Source organism: Xenopus laevis, chromosome 8S (assembly GCF_017654675.1).
Source record: "Xenopus laevis strain J_2021 chromosome 8S, Xenopus_laevis_v10.1, whole genome shotgun sequence".
NCBI classification, from domain to species: Eukaryota; Metazoa; Chordata; class Amphibia; order Anura; family Pipidae; genus Xenopus; species Xenopus laevis.
In genome coordinates, this window is record NC_054386.1 from 89,423,396 (window position 1) to 89,423,937 (window position 542).

The following is a 542-nucleotide window of genomic DNA, read 5'->3' on the forward strand; positions in this document are numbered from 1 at the left end:
GTTGTACAGAATGGGGCATAGTTTATTGTGTGCCCCAGTATATGCCATGTATGTGTGTGTGTGTGTATATATATCTATATATATATATATATATATATATATATATATATATATATATATATATATATATATATATACACACACACACATACATACATACATACATACATACATACATACATACATACATACATACATACATACATACATACAGGTCCAAGTGTGTTGTGGTCCCCTGTAGATCATAACAAAGTAATGGATCTATTTAAGCCCCTGTTCCAAGAACATCTAGGGCAAAGAAAATGTATTCATCCCATATTCACTTTCAAGTTGGGTTTCAGGGGTATCTAGGGTAGCACATAGCTTTCTGCCCAAATCTCACCCTAACTGACTTCAGGCTAAACTCACTTCTCCATGACCCCCCTAGAGGAGCCAGCCCCACAGTTTGGGAACCACTGCTCTAGACTGTCATGGACAGTGTCAGACTGGGACACCAGGGCCCACCCAAAAACCTTTGACTAGGGGCCCACTAATTAATCTTA